General features: G+C 49.4%; 1 non-coding gene and 1 pseudogene across 1 annotated transcript; one reads left to right on the top strand and one right to left on the bottom strand.

Annotated features, from left to right (window-relative positions):
• LOC132487768 (essential MCU regulator, mitochondrial-like) overlaps positions 1–14,656 on the bottom strand; it is a 130,857-nt pseudogene that overhangs the window by 62,679 nt on the left and 53,522 nt on the right.
• TRNAA-CGC (transfer RNA alanine (anticodon CGC)) lies at positions 518–590 on the top strand. The gene has a single exon. It is a non-coding gene; the product is annotated as a tRNA-Ala (tRNA).

Below are 14,656 nucleotides of genomic sequence, written 5' to 3'. Positions count from 1 at the left end.
TTATGAAGTGGGAAAAGGGGGAGGGATATATTGGGATTGGGATTGACATATACACACTACTATATATAAAATAGATAACTAATAAGAACCTACTGGGGACTTCTCTGGTGGCGCAGTGGTTAAGACTCCACAATCCCAATGCAGGTGGCACGGGTTCAATCCCTGGTTGGGGAACTAGATGCCACATGCATGCCGCAACTAAGAGTTTGCATGCCACAACTAAGGAGCCCACCTGCTGCAACTAAGACACCACACAACCAAATAAATAAATAAATAAATATTTAATAAATAAATAATTAAAAAGTGCTTTCTAAAAAAAAAAGAACCTACTGTACAGCACAGGGAACTCTATTCAATACTCTGTAATGACCTATATGGGAACAGAATCTAAAAAAGAGTGGATATGTGTATATGTATAACTGACTCACTTTGCTGTACAGCAGAAACTAACACAACGTTGTAAATCAACTATACTCTGATAAAAAAATTAATTAAAAATAATAATAAAATAGGGACTTCCCTGGTGGTCCAGTGGTTAAGACTTTGCACTCGCAATGCAGGGAGCCCAGGTTTGATCCCTGGTCAGAGAACTAGATCCTGCATGTCGCAACTAAGAGTCTGCATGCCACAACTAAAGATCCCGCCTGCCGCAATGAAGACCCGGGACAGCCAAATAAGTAAATAAGTAAATATTTAAAAAGAAAAATAGTCTACCTGTGACTATTTATGTTTTTTAAAAGTAAATAAAATAAACAAAAAGAATGTCTTGGCCAAAGTTAAGGATGTTGTAGCAGACTGCTAGTTACCTCCCAGTATCCTCCCAGTATCCCCTTCTTTTTTTTTTTTTAGAGAGCCCTGATTTTCAGGTGGACACAAGGGCACCCAGGTCAAAGACTCATTTCCTTGTCTCCCTTGCAGCTAGGAGAGTCATGTGACTGAACTGTCAAGAGATATGAGCAGAGGAGTTGTAAATAATGAGTTAGGACTTCCCTGGTGGCGCAGCAGTTAAGAAGCCACCTGCCAATGCAGGGGACATGGGTTCGATCCCTGGTCTGGGAAGATCCCACATGCTGCAGAGTGGCTAAGCCCATGCGCCACAACTACTGAGCCTGCGCTCTAGAGCCTGCAAGCCTCAGCTACTGAGCCCACGCACTGCAACTACTGAAGCCCGCGTGCCTAGAGCCCGTGCTCCATGACAAGAGAAGCCACCACAATGAGAAGCCCATGCACTGCAACAAAGAGTAGCCCCCACTCGCCACAACTAGAGAAAGCCCGTGTGCAACAACGAAGACCCAACGCAGCCAAAAATAAAAAATATATAAATTAATTAATTAAAAAAAGAAAACTTATTTTTTAAAAAAAAGCATGACTTAGAGGTAGAATCTAGGGCTTAAATTGTAAGGCTGATGAGTTTTGCCTGCATCCTCGAGTCTTGGTGGGAAGGGGGTTACTGGGCAGAGTCAGCTGGTGGGGTTTGGTGGCAGAGAAATAAGGAGCCTAAAGGTGATAGCTTCAGAAACAGGCAACCTCTGACCCCAGGCCCCAGGAAGCCCTATCTGTGTCCCAGCACTTGAGCTGGAAGCTCCTCTGAAAATGAGATTTGTCCCTGGAGGACCTGGAAGCTGAGACAGATGGGAGCCCACGTGGTGCAGCTGGACCCTTGTCCTGGCTTTCCCCAATCCTTCCTATTCGGTCAGTCTGTAGGCAGCCTACAGGAATCTCTCACCAGTTGCCTTAAAGGTGACATCGTTCAGACAGGCTCAGTGCCCAGTCTTTCCTTCCATAGCCCTTTGATCAGCTTTTCATTTAATAACCGAAATCACAGGGCTGTGCAGCCAGCCAGTTCTATCAAGGATTGGAGCCCTCCTGAAATCTACAAGAATATCTAGCATTTGGTGGGGAGACAGTATTCATCAGAAATTGTGGTATGTCTTCCCAGTGCTGTGCTCCATGCAGCGCTAGTTCCAAAAAAAGGTATGGGGGAAGGTGGTTTTTCTCTGCCCAAATATATTTGGGAAATACTCCATGTTCTATCCTAATTTAGGAAATTCATACTCCATATTAACAGATTAAAGCCTCTGAAAATTCCTGCAGTAAAGAAAACTCTTATACTTGAGGATTTTCCCAAATTGTTTAACCAGGAATGCATTTTTTTTCACAGAACACCTATTAACTTTTTTAGAACACACACAATTGGAAATGCTATCCTAGATGCTGGAAAAATATCTAACTTTGCTCCCTAATTATGTAAACTTTGCATCTGTTGGGATAACCACTGAGGTTTGTCATTATTCCTGCTTCTGGAATGACTACTTACTGATCTTGGAGTGAATTCCCTTTTGACTGAAAAAAATGCATAGTTTATTGCATTGCAGGGCCAAGGAGAATCTTTCTTGGAACATTCTATCACCTTCTTTTCTGATTTCATCAGTGTGTTTTGGACACTATTATTTGCATCTGAACCATTTATCCTGTTTTAGCTGTAAGTGATTCAAAGTTCAGACAACTAGTTCACGCATCATTTATTCACCACTTATTAAGCCTCTACTACATGCCAGGACTCTGCTGGGCACTTTAGACACAGTATTTCAAGTTCTAACAACATTGAAGGGAACTGTTATTATACCCATTTCACAGGTGTGAAACTGAGGCTAGCTAAGACTGAGTTACTTTCCCAAGACCACACAGGGATCAGAGCAGGAGCTGCATGGCTTGCCTGGTCCGGGAGCCTACACCCTCCCTCCGTGTCGTATGTCCCAGGGCTCTCAATTATCACCTGACCTGCATTTTTGTCACTACATGGGTTTCAACTTGGTGTCCCTAATTGGAATCAAATATTTCTGACTCTGGAAGTAGATACTATTAACCAGCAACTCATGCACAGAATAAATGAGTGTATGTCATGAAGGACGTGTTTGGAAGGAGATGGGAGAGCAGGAAGCAGACTCCAGCCTCCCAGAGGCCCCGTGACAGCTCTACCTGAACTAAAGCAGGGCTTGGGCCGGTGAAGAACTGAGCAGGGCACCTGGTGCCTGGAGAGGGTGTGCCTGGGGAAAGGCCAGCTGCCCCTCTGACCCAGTCTACTGGAGGCCCACCAGGGCCAGATCTGACTGTTCAAGAGAAGGCAGAATCTCTACATTTTGTGAAATCTGTAAGATTCCATCATTGGCAACTGTAGTTGGTTGAATAGTCTCCTCCAAAAATTCATGTCTACCTGGAAACTCAGAATGTGACCTTATCTAGAAGTAGGGTCTTTACAGAGGTAATTGAGGATGGAGATGAGATCGTGCTGAATTGGGGTGGCCCCCACATCCAGTGAGAGTGTCCTTGTAAGACACATACTTTTAGCGTAAACTAATCTGATTTAATACGCAGTCACCTCAAAGACCACCTGCGAATCCCCGTCCTCCAAGAAGGCTCCCCAGACTCCTGGGGTGACATCCATCTCTTCCCACACATTCTCATGGCACTTTGTTTCTGCCTCTGCTCTGGCACTTGGACCATCTGCTGGTTCTCGAGTGACATCTATGCTTGACTCTCTCCCTGCTGGCTGAGGCATCCCTGGAGGACTCGCCGTCATCTGGCTTTGGGTCCCCTTGGGTGCCTGAGCCAGGGCAGCAGATACTGAACTCCCACGTGTTGAACTGAATGTGTGTTGGGTACTTCACTCCATCAACCTGAATCAAATACAGTAGCCTAGTGAATGCACCTTCTGCCAGTTACCAGATTTCTGTGAATTGTGTCACATGGGTGGAGGTTACAAACAATGAAGTTGCCCATGGCCAGGGCCACAGTTCACAGAACCCCACCCTTTCAGCCCCAAATTGAGCATCACACACCACAGGAAACAACTGGGGGCAGTTAGCTCCCAGCCCAGGAAAGGAGGTCTAACAACCCTCTTTCGGTGGGAAAACCCCCAGAAGCTTTCCCCCTATGAGGTGGCTGGGCTGAGCGCTGTTTGGTCATTTCCAAGTGGTTGACTTGTTTGCACTTGACTTTGCTTGGTGCCTCAGGCAAATTAGAGCCGCAATCACACTAACAGGATTAGTCATGCACCCGCATCCCATGCACACGCTTCTCATTCCCCTATTAAAAGAAGCACAGGCCTGACTGAGGCTGGCAGAGGAGCTCAGAGAGTGACCTCCTCACCCCCTTGGACCCTTCAGACACAGGAAGACAGATTTCATATAGGACACCCAGTTAAATCTGCATTTCATATAAACAATGAATAATTTCAGCATAAGTATACCCCGTGCAATATTTGTGACATACTTATGCTTAAAAAGCTATTCAAATTTAACTGGGCATCATCCTGCATTTCGATTTGATAAACATGGTGAAGCTACTCAAGCAGGATCTTAAAATGCTGAAGTCTAGGATCCCTGAACTGCTTCCAGGGAGGGTCCTTATAAATGACAGGAGGAAGATCAGAAAAACCATACTATGGAATCATCGCAGCTATTTGAGGTTCACAAATGAGTATCCAAATATATGGCATAAAAAAAGGCCTAATCGGGCTTCCCTGGTGGCGCAGTGGTTGAGAGTCCGCCTGCCGATGCAGGGGACATGGGATCGTGCCCCAGTCCGGGAAGATCCCACATGCCGCGGAGCGGCTGGGCCCGTGAGCCATGGCCACTGGGCCTGCGCGTCCGGAGCCTGTGCTCTGCAACGGGAGAGGCCACAACAGTGAGAGGCCCGCGTACCGCAAAAAAAAAAGCCTAATCAGGCACTTGATGCAATTTATACAAAATATTTTTCAGGGGTCTATTAGCTTGGATAAAGCCCATTAGCACATTTAAATTAATTCTCTACTCGACGTAATAACACATCCGCCCTCCCTTACTTGTTCTTCCTAGGGGAAATATTTGACCGCTTCCGTCAGTCACCTGCTTGAACGCCCCGGTATACCAACTGCGTGACAGTTACTGATTTTTGATGAATGACATAGCTCTCTCTTCTGGGCTATTACCGCTCTGTTTCAAACCTTACTTAATTGTTCGATGATTTCTGATGTGGTTTTTTTTTTTTCCTTTCCAGAGAAATAAATGCAAAGTGTTTATTCTCCAAAGGCCATAAACAAAGCTTGCGGGTCTGGTTTCTATGACAACCCCACTTGATACAGCAAACCTAGATTATCTCTAATGACAGACATGAAGTTTAAATTGCACATTCTGAACAAACAGTGTTCTGCTGACCTTTTATTGAAAAATGGAATACAGGGTGATTAGCATAATGTGTTACATAAAAAGGAAAAACGTGTATTCGTGGGCATTATGCACCGGTGATTAGCCGCACTGCTAATCTTTAACAAACTGCTTGCCAGAGTGGAGAGTTTGGGAAATTAAGATTTGCCATCTATCATTTTCAAATTCAGTAAAGTCTGCAGAGGTAATCGCACTAAGCAGTTTTCAAGTAACACATGCTGCTGTTTCTCTTACTTATTCAATTGGGTCCTTTAGCAGGGGAGTAAGAAGCGAGAGGGAAATTTTACCCATCGAACCAAAAACATAATAATTGTCGGCTCCAATAGCTATTCTGAAACACTCTCTGCCTCTTAAGCCCCTAATGTAATTCCTGGAGGAGGCCTGGGGTCTTGTTTCCTGGCAGCAACCACCTGGAAACTGCTCCTTAGCGGTACGGTGGGAGCCTGGGTTGGTTAACCAGAGATGGGGTCCGGGGGTGGTCTGCCCACTGGATACCTGGGACCAAGTTCTCTGCCATCATCAACTGCAAAATGAAGGGCTGGAGCATTTGGGCTCTGGAGTAAGCCACCGGGTTCAAGTCCTGGCTTTGCCTCTTACCTCCTTAGGACCTTGGGCAAATCACCTGGCCTCTCCAAGACTTGGTTCCCCTTTGCTACAACACGGGAATTATATTCAGTGGGAACTGGGTTCTAGTCCTAGGACCCACTTCACAGGATCATCACGAGGATGAAAGAAAGCAACACGCAATAGCTTGCAGACCAGCCCTCTGTGAACTTCTTTGCTCGGAGCTCAGGTTCTACTTCTTTCTGTGGGGGGTTGTTCATAACAGGACTTCTGCAAATAGCACTTTGAGCTCTAATGGAACACTGTGGAATATGGGAACAGCATTCACTTATTCCTTCACCCACATCTGCTGAGCGTTGGCTATGCAGGGATACGATGCTGATGATGACAGGGTCAAACAGAATCTGACACTGATGCTCTCAGCTGTGTGACTTTGTGCATGTTATTCAGCGAAGTCATATTTATGTCACTCCATCCTCGTAACAACTCTAGGGGAAGGAGAGCCTTCTCATCATCCCCGTTTTGCACATGTGAAAACTGAGGCTCAGAGCGCTGACGAGGTGGCTGGGTAGGGCGCACCAGAGCTTGTCAGAGCACTTTGAGTTGTCACAATGCCTGCCCCCCCAGTGCTCTCACCTGACCCCCAGCCTTAGGAGGTAGGTATTACAGTGACCCAGTGTCCCTGGCCACTCCTGCAGGTGTTACCATCTGGGGACCTCCATGACCACTGAGCCTGCATCTCACCAGCTCGAGGCCACCACCCTCAGGGTCTCGGCCTCTTTGAACCTTGTTCCCGGGTGTTCCTGGGGCTCCCGTGAGCTCAGGCACACTCTCTACTCACCTTCCCCTACTCTGGCCTCTTCACTGCTGTCCACAAGCCCCTCAGGGGACACGTCCCACCCTGCCCTTGCACTGGTGTTCAGACACCATTTCCCAGAGCACAAAACCCTCTAGGTGCTGGCCTGCCATGTTTCCTCCGCCCTGGCAGGATCCAGGCTCAAACAGCTCAGGGGCCCTCCTGGTTAGGGTCCCACATTGTCTCCAGGGCCCCAAGCAGCCCTACTTGAGCCTCACACCTTGCAAAGTTTCCCCAAAGCAGCCACTTCTGTTTCCTGCTTCTAGGGACTCAGAGCCAGTCCTTGGAGGTGAGGGTGGGACGGCAGACAGGGTCCTCCCTCCCCAGTGCCCCTCTCAGCCTCAGGCACACAGTGCCCAAATCGTGCTTCTCCTTCTTGGACCAAATAGAAAATATCCCTCATGCATATATACATTTTTAATTTCCTGCCTGCCTAATAACCTCAAATCCAAACAGCCCCTGAGCTGCAAGACGAGATGGCTGCACTATTATTATCCCCATTTCTCAGAGGAGACACTAGGCTCGGGAGGCCAGGTCACTTGCCTGAGGTCACTCCACGCTAATAAAGGGTGCAGCCGAGGCCTGCACCTCACGGAGCTGACAGCAAATCCAAACCCCATGTCTTCCCAGCCTGCCCCCCAATGCCAGTGGGAGCTAAAGTGCCCGAATTCCATACATGCACAGGAATTGTACAAACTTCCGATTTTTCTGGGTCACCAACCACACTTATTTTTACAGGCTCAGCTTCCTTTTATTTGTTTGTTTGTTTGTTTTGGGCTGTGTTGGTTCTTTGTTGTTGCTCACGGGCTTTCTCTAGTTGTGGTGAGCAGGGGGCTACTCTTCGTTGTGGTGCGCGGGCTTCTCTTGTTGCGGAGCACGGGCTCTAGGCGCGCGGGCTTCAGTAGTTGTGGCGCATGGGCTCTAGAGCACAGGCTCAGTAGCTGTGGTGCACGGGCTTAGTTGCTCCACAGCATGTAGGATCTTCCAGGACCAGGGCTAGAACCCATGTCCCCCGCATTGGTCACTTAACCACTGCGCCACCAGGGAAGTCCTCAGCTTCCTTTTAAAGCACAGGGTCTTAGTTGCTCCGACAACTGATTATCTTTCAGAACATAACTGCCAACAGGACCCAAATGAGTAAATCTGCAGAATGTTTCACTTCCAGAGAGCAGCCACAGGTCAGCAGAGACCCTGGCAAACGGGCTGTCACCAATGTCTCGGGCCAGGGCTGGTGTCCTCCCCGGCTCTGTGAGCCCTCCGCTCAGGTCACCTGGAGCACGCCCCACCTCCTTCTTTTCAGTAGAGACATCCATCTCCTCCCAGCAGGTGAGAGGCGCCGCTGGCCTCCTAGGTAATTCAGTTACTCCCGCTTCTGCGAGCAAACTCTCCTTACTTCCCTGGACTAAACCATCTTTGTCGTGGAGAAAACGCCGGGTTTCTCCAGGAAGCTGGGGCAGCACCACATCTGGCTTTTGCCCAAGTTTCCCAATTAGAGTCCAGATAGGCACAACTAGAGCCCCAAACCGGCTGCATGAGAAACACAACGGTTCTGTGACCCAGCAGACAGGACGGCCTTGAGATTCAGAACCCTTAAGGAGAAGCCACCGCTGGCCTTTCTGGAGAGTGACAGAGAACATGGTACCAGTGTCCACTCCAGCAGGTGTACATGGACGCCTGGCTGGGGAGGAGGGAGAACCCAGGGAGCAAGAGAGGGCATCTGCTCCCCATTCCCAGGACAAAACTCATCCAAAGCCCTGCACCCCAAATAGAGTGTGGAAAGGGGGAAATACTAACTAGAGAGACCTGGCGGGCAGCACCTAGACCCAGTGACCACCTGCTTAACAGCAGCAGTGAGAAGTCACGTTGGTATCCTGAGCCCTTGGATACGATGCATTGAGAAGACTTCACCTCTGCGGTCTTCATCCCCAGATCCACAAGCTCAGTCTCCTCGGGAGAAAACGTCAGTTACACCCATGCTGACGAACATTCTACGAACCATCTGACAGCCTCTCTACAAAAATGTCCAGGTAATGAAAGGCAGAGAAAGAGGGCAAAAACTGTCACAGATTGGAGGAGACACACGACGACTATAAATAAGATAAGGACACATGATGACTAAAAGCAATGTAGGATCCTAGACTGGATCCTAGAACAGAAAACGGACATCAGTAGGGAAAACTGGGGAAATCTGAATAAAGTCTGTACTTTCGTTAATAGTGACGCAGCCATGATAATTTCTTAGTTTTGGTAAATGCACCACGCCGTAGGTATGTAAGGTGTTAACATGAAACTGGATGGGGGCACACAGGAAAGTTGTATTATCTTTGCAAATCTTGGGTAAATCGAAAACCATTTCAAAATAAAAAGTTTTAAAATAAACCCCCCTCCAAAAAATTGAACTTATTTTTTTTCAGTCCTTGCCTTCTCATAACAGGGCTTCAGGGCAGGCACCTGACAGCCTGGGCTCCACAATAAAGTCACTGAAATTGTCTCCTTTCCCTCTGCTCAGTGGCTGGCCCTTTGCTTTCCTCTCCCGGCTGTTCTGTTCTCCTTTGTCCCGCGCCGACCCAACCTGCCCATCCTCATCTGTGGATTTCACTCTCCTGTCACTTCTTCCACAGGGAACAGAGCCCATCTTTGTAGGGAGAGACAAGGCCTCCAATCTTATGAGACTGAGCCCATCCCCCAGGGTGGGTGGCCCAGGACCAGACCTGGCCAGTCAGCTCACACCCTCTACCTGGCTGCAAGGATTGGTTCAGACTTTGGTCCTTCACCTGGGCTTTACTGAGTGAGAGTCGGGGGTGGGATGTTTCCTAAAATTACTAGAAGAGAGGCAGACTCTTTCCAATGGGGTTGCTAAGCTAGTGGAATATAAACCTGAGGTTGGGGTAGGGGGCACCACATGGAAAGCTGCCCCCCTTCCAGAATGAAACCAACCACAAGGGAAGCAGGGGAGCAATGGAGAGAGAACTGCTGACTTGGTTTGAGCCCCTGGGCCCAGCCATGCTGCAGGCTAGCGCCATCATCAGAATTTTTCAGTTCCGTAAGTCAGTATTTCCCCCTTTTGGCTTAAACTAGTTAGAGCTGAGTTTCTGTTGCTCACAACCTCCAATGCTGAGCCTTCCCAGGTGGCAAACTCTGCAAGTCTCTCCTCCCTTCTCCAGAGGTTCACACTCCCCTCCCCCAAACCCTGGGACCAACTGTGCCTGAAGCAGGAGGGATGGGATGGTTCCAACCAGCCCTCTGGGGCGCTGACCTAACCCAGGAGTTTAGGTTTCCCCAGAAGCAGCCCCTGAGATAAGGATGCAAGTGCCAGGAGTTGATCAAGGTGGTCCCAGGAAGCACAGGTGGGGATCGGGAAAAGGAGAGAGGGAAGGATATGTTCACAAGAAGGTCATCGCCATGAGCAACTGGGGTTCAGTCCTTCTGGGGACCTCTAGGAGAGGGTGCAGACCACTGCTCCGAGGTGCCCACCTAAGGGCCAAGCGAGCTGGGGTTTATACACCAAAGGTCACCCATCCCGCACTGAGGGCTGCCCCTGAAGACATTAGTTAACCAATTAGCGTTTCCAGACGACCCCACGCACAGGGTGAGCACACGTCCAGGCAGAGTAGCAGGTGCTTCCAGGAAGAACCCATTGGCACGCAAAGGTGCGTGAAAGGTGAGTGCCCGGGAGGTGGGCGGGCACAGCATCCAGGAAACCGGGCTCCTGGGCTCCTGCCCAGCTTTCCATCCTCTGGGGAATCCCCCCTCCCCAAGTCCCAGGCCTTGTGCTCTGCCTTCTCATCAACACCCCAGACCTCCACACCCTTGGGACCACACCCTGTGAATAAGGGCACTCTCTGTCCATACAGGTATCCCTGTCCCAGCAGCGCTGGCCCCACCCCAGCAGGAAGCTCTGGTTCCTCCAGGGGTGCCCCATGGAACAGGAGTTAACCTGGCATTGCCTGGCTCTGACCCCGTAACTTCTTCTCCTCTGTCGAACCCTTCGGTCCCCAACTCCCTTCCCTTCTTCCACAGGCCCCTCCCTCACCAGAGCACCTCACCCCAACATTCCTGCAGCTCCCAAAACCCCACGTCCTCAAAGACACCTTCCCAGCCTTATCCTCCCTGGAGAAAAACAAGTGAATGTAATTCAACTGGAGAAAACAGTTTATTTAACAAACGATGCTAGCCCAAGTGGATATCTTTCTGGATGAAAATAGTGTCGGATCCCTACCTCAAACTAGAAGTTTATTGGCAAAAATAAGTTCTCGTTGGAATAAATGTTACCCGCAAAAAGAAAAACAAGAAAAATCATATAATTTAGGAGACAAGAAAATACAAAGTAGGTATTGGGGAATCTATTTTAATGGAGCTAAGAAATTCAAAGTGTATAAAAGAAAAAAAAGACATACCTTAGCCAAGAAATATTAAATTCTTGGATGGCAAGAGATATAGTAAATTAGGCAAACAGACAACTATTTACAGAAAATACTTACATTTGACAGAGAAAGTGTCAATATCTGTCCTATATAAAGAGTTCTCACAAAATAGGAAGACAATAGAAAAGTGGGCAAAGGATATGGACATAAATTTGACATAAATTCACTACAGGTCAAATCTAAATGGCCAATAAATATATGAAGGCCAAAAAAAAAATTAAGCAAGTGGAGAAAGCGTCTGGGAGACACGGGGACTTGATCTGAAGCCAACTACTCATTTCCACCAGAAGCTGCACAGCACAGAGCGTAAGAACCAGGGTAGTGCAGAAACACAGAGCCCGCTTCAAACTCCAGTTCACCACTGACCAGCTGTGTCAACCGGACTGTGCTGGTCCCTGTTACTGGCAGGCAGTAACCCCTCCAGCCACACTAACTCTGCACATAACATCATTGCCTGATCTTGGAAGGTGGAGAAAGCACCTTTCCGAATGGTTACAGTGAACTCCCAGCTCAGAACCATCTGCCATGGAAGGGCTTTGTTATAGGTTGAACAGTGTCCACCACAAAAATGTATTGAAGTCTTGGGTTTCCCTGGTGGCACAGTGGTTGAGAGTCTGCCTGCCAATGCAGGGGACACGGGTTCGTGCCCCGGTCCGGGAAGATCCCACATGCCGCGGAGCGGCTGGGCCCGTGAGCCATGGCCGCTGAGCCTGCGCGTCCGGAGCCTGTGCTCTGCAACGGGAGAGGCCACAACAGTGAGAGGCCCGTGTACCGCTAAAAAAAAAAAAAAAAAAGTATTGAAGTCTTAACCCCCGCTACCTCAAAATGTGAACTTATGTGAAAACAGGGTCATTGCAGATGTGATTAGTTAAGATGAGGTCATATGGAGCTAGGATGGGATTCTAATCCAATACAACTCGCAGTTTTATAAGAAGAGAAGAGACACAGGGACAGCACACAGAGGTAAGGTGGTCATGTGAAGACAGAGGCAGAGACTGGCGTGATGTTGTCACAAACCAGCATCCACCAGAAGCTACCAGAGACAAGGAGGGATCCTTCTCTACAGGCGTCAAAGGGAGCACGGCCCTGCCAACACCTTGATTGCAGGCTTCCAGCCTTCAGAACTCTGAGACAGAAACTGTCTGTTGTTTTAAATCACACTGTTTATGGTACCTTGTTACAGCAGCCCTAGGAAACTAATACAGATTTTATCTGGTTTTTCATTTTAAGTTTCAAAAGAAAAGTCAATTCAATCTCAATGATGTGAACAGTGTGCCAGTCCCTTTTAGGGGAAAGGGTTCCTGGAACTACAGGAAGTTGACGGGGGTAACGTGAAAATGTGCTGTGAAAAGGGTTCCCTGGTCAAGTAGTCAGGGAAACACTGGCCTACACAAAGTTCCAAGGACTTCTTGATTGCGGGACTGCATGAGGCCCTTTGCGTGTGAACGTGCTTTGTGAACGCCCAGGAGGGGACACAGGAGTAGTCTTGCCCTCGGGTTTTTTTGTTTTTTGTTTTGGAAAAGGGATGGCTTTAATGCGCTGAGCAGAATTTTACATAAAATCAGAAACCTATGATTCGTCCCCGCTCCAATTAGTAAAAAAAAAAAAAAAATCCAAGATTCATCGCAAGGCATGTGCAATTCGGCCCCAATTCAGAGACGGCACAGATCCGCGGTCCAGCCTCGGGCACTGCGCTACAGAACCCTCTTCTTGGAGCCGCTGGTGGGACTCTTGTACAGAGTGGAGTTTGGAAAGGACTGCAAGAGAGAATACGGGCTGAAGGAGAAAAGGACCCTCCCCCAGGAGTCACAGCCCCGCTAGGTGACACATTTCCTCCCTGGGGGACGGTCTAGGGGGGCTTCAGGGCTCAAGGTCTGTAGGCTGTGGCATCTACAGGCCTGTAGCCACGAGCACCACCTCCAGTCTCATTTCTTATCCCAGTTCCTGCGTCTCCTGCCTCAGCCCCTCCCCGTCCCCCCACGTTCACACACACGTTTTATTTTCTGTCCTCCATGGCAACGGGTCTCTTGTTTTTATCTGGACAGTTTTCTTGCTGGCCACCCCACCCCACCCGTCAGCTGGCATTTAACCTCACCTAATAGCTGTAGTTTGATGGGGGAAGGATCTGACTCCTTAAAAAAGAAGCAGGATTTCCAAATGCTGAGTCATTCACGGGGGGTGGGGGTGGGGGAGTAGCGCCCGAGGGAGAAGTAGGTCAACCCCGGGCAGAGCCTTCCCGGAGAGAATAAGGCCAGCTTGAGGGTGGCCAGGGCTGTTCTGAGCCCTTCCCGTGGGCTCACTCGTTTACCCTGTGAGTCCCTCCATCCTCCATATAAGAAGTTGAGGCACAGGGAGGCAAGGAGGGATGCAAACCCAGCAACCAGGCGGCAGCGCTGTCCAGACACTACAGCAAGAGACTCGAGTTAACATTCATTCTTTCATCAAACATCTAGTGAGCAGGGCTTCCCTGGTGGCGCAGTGGTTGAGAGTCCGCCTGCCGATGCAGGGGACACGGGTTCGTGCCCCGGTCTGGGAAGATCCCACATGCCGCGGAGCGGCTGGGCCCGTGAGCCATGGCCGCCGGGCCTGCGCGTCCGGAGCCTGTGCTCCGCAACGGGAGAGACCACAACAGTGAGAGGCCCGCGTACCGCAAAAAGACAAAAAAACATCTAGTGAGCAGGCCCTACCCTGAAGACGATTGCATTGGTGGAGGAGATGGACAAGTAGAGCCCCACTTATACCAGTGGGTGGTCAACATCTGCTGCGAGGAAGCCCAGGGTGCCATGGGACCACACAGAGAGGCATCCAGCCTGGATGTGGGGAGCAGTCAGGGAGAGCTTCCTGGAGGAAATGGTCACTGAGCCAGGTCCTGAGATGGCCAAGTAGAAGGGCGTTCCAGCCCAAGGAAGCGCATATGTAGGGGGTTAGAGACCAGAAGACAGCAAGGGCCTTTGGGGGAACTTAGGCAGGAGGAGGGCCAGCAAGAGGCTAAAGCTAGCTAGAGCCAAGCAAACTCTCTGGCCCACAGCCACACGCCAAGTTGGAAAGTCTAGATTTGAGTCCTGACTCTGTTTCTAGCTGTGTGACCCTGGGCAAGTTAAACAACCTCTCTGGGCCTCAGCTTCCACATCTGGAATGTGCAGAAAGGAACAGTACCTTCCACAGAGGGCTGTTGTGAGAGAAATGAGCTACCGAGTAGCAAGCAGTTGACCTGGACAGAGGAAGCACCCGCTCAGCGCTGTCATCAGCTAGCAGGAGTCAGCCCAGCAGCTGACAAAGCACAAAGCTACTCAGCCCTGCAGACAGGGTCCACCAGAGCACAAAGGCGGGCGTGAGGCTCCCACAAAGGAGAAGAAGAATGTCTTCAAGCCAGCGAGACCCCAGGAAAACCCACCTTCCTGCCACTGACGGCAAACATCCAGGTTGCCTCCTCCTTCCCAAGATAAGGCTTTGCCAAGAAATTCCACTGAGATTCCAAGAAAGTTCACTTTGAGTTTTTCCCAGTCCTAAATAGAAACACACACACACACACACACACACACACACACACACACACACACACACACACACACACACATCCTCTCCCCACGATGGAAAAGCAGCACGCC

This window comes from Mesoplodon densirostris, chromosome 1 (assembly GCF_025265405.1).
Source record: "Mesoplodon densirostris isolate mMesDen1 chromosome 1, mMesDen1 primary haplotype, whole genome shotgun sequence".
NCBI classification, from domain to species: domain Eukaryota; kingdom Metazoa; phylum Chordata; class Mammalia; order Artiodactyla; family Ziphiidae; genus Mesoplodon; species Mesoplodon densirostris.
This window is presented reverse-complemented; position numbering and strand designations above follow the sequence as displayed.